Raw genomic sequence first — 1,402 nt, 5'->3', positions numbered from 1 at the left:
CTGTCTGACGCCCCCCGACTTACTCTTCCTCATAAAACTCGTTGGTATGTTGCACAGAAGTTCGCAGTTTGTGATGCTTTACCAGGTTTGCTAAGTTTAGGACAAAAATGAGAGGCAGGATGCCCCGTTCAATTTGAATTCCAGGAAAATGACAAAATTTTTTAGTATAACAGGCCTCAAGTATTGCATAGGATACACGCACTTTATCTTGCAACATAGTCGTTTGTGGTCTTAAAAATCATTGAAAACCTTCAACAGCGTTAGTTTATGTGGCTTCGGATACCACTCTCTACCCTACTACAAGCTAAAGCGGGGAAAGTATGAAGACCTTTGCTTATTTTTAACAAAATCAAATGACATTCTATGAAAAATCGCTACAATCTTCAAAACAAACACAGTAATGGGAAAAGCGAGGCTCTGGTTTTGCTCTTCTATAGCTCTCTTCGCTGGCCGGCTTGAGGGAAGCCAGCAGGACTCTTATCAGCTCTGCCTTCAGCTGACTGTGAAGTGTGGTGTTGGTTGGACTGTGTGAGGGCAATTGAGCCTCACGCCAGACAGAAAAGTAGAAATTTAATAGCCTTTGCAAATCACTGTGAATCATTTCTTCGCTGTTGCACCAAAATTTACCAAGTGGGAATTTCTTAAATTTTACTTGCTATGTGGAGTCTTAAAAACATGTGTGTCTACTTCTCAAATGTGGTTACTAGAAAATTCTCATTCTGTCTAGCCCGGTGGCTATGAGTCTGGCGGATTCCTCCAGATATTTTTTTCAGTTCCCCTGAATTGACACACACCCAGGAAATACGTAATATTAACTCAGCATGGGTGTTCCGAGCTCCACTATGCATCAGTCACTGTTCCAGCTGCTGGGGACGGACCCACAGTGGATGAAGACCCTCTGCCCTCCTGGGGCTGGCAGGTGGGAAGGAGGGAGCAGTGGACACAAGCTGTGTGTCAGAGGGGACACGTGAGGAGGACAGGGAGAGTTAGTCGGAGGTGGAGCGTCAGGCTAACCCGGGAAGGGAACATTTAAACAAAGAAGTGACTACAGTGAGGGAGTAAGTCGTGGGGAGAGGAAGGGGAGGTGGAGTGGGGGGGGGGCAGCCAGTGCAAAGGCCCTGAGGCAGTAATGTTGCAGGGCAGGGAGAGAGGGGCACCCCTGAAGCTCCAAACCGGCCTGCTCTAAGTGGGTTCTGCCGTCCGCCGCATCAAGACAAAACATATAAAACTTTAATGAAAAGGGACTTTAATACAGTGAGTCTACAATACGGAACACAAAGAATATAGTTTCTAAATCAGACACCTGAAGTCACCCATCCCCTCGTGGGCAAAAGTCAACCCAAAAGGGATTGGCCCAAAGCAAGGCCTGAAAGCTGCCACAAGACTAAAGCACCTTCTGGCC

The sequence above is a fragment of the Condylura cristata genome, unplaced genomic scaffold (genome assembly GCF_000260355.1).
Source record: "Condylura cristata isolate star-nosed mole 26May11 unplaced genomic scaffold, ConCri1.0 scaffold00033, whole genome shotgun sequence".
NCBI lineage: Eukaryota > Metazoa > Chordata > Mammalia > Eulipotyphla > Talpidae > Condylura > Condylura cristata.
Note: the sequence above shows the minus strand (reverse complement) of the source record.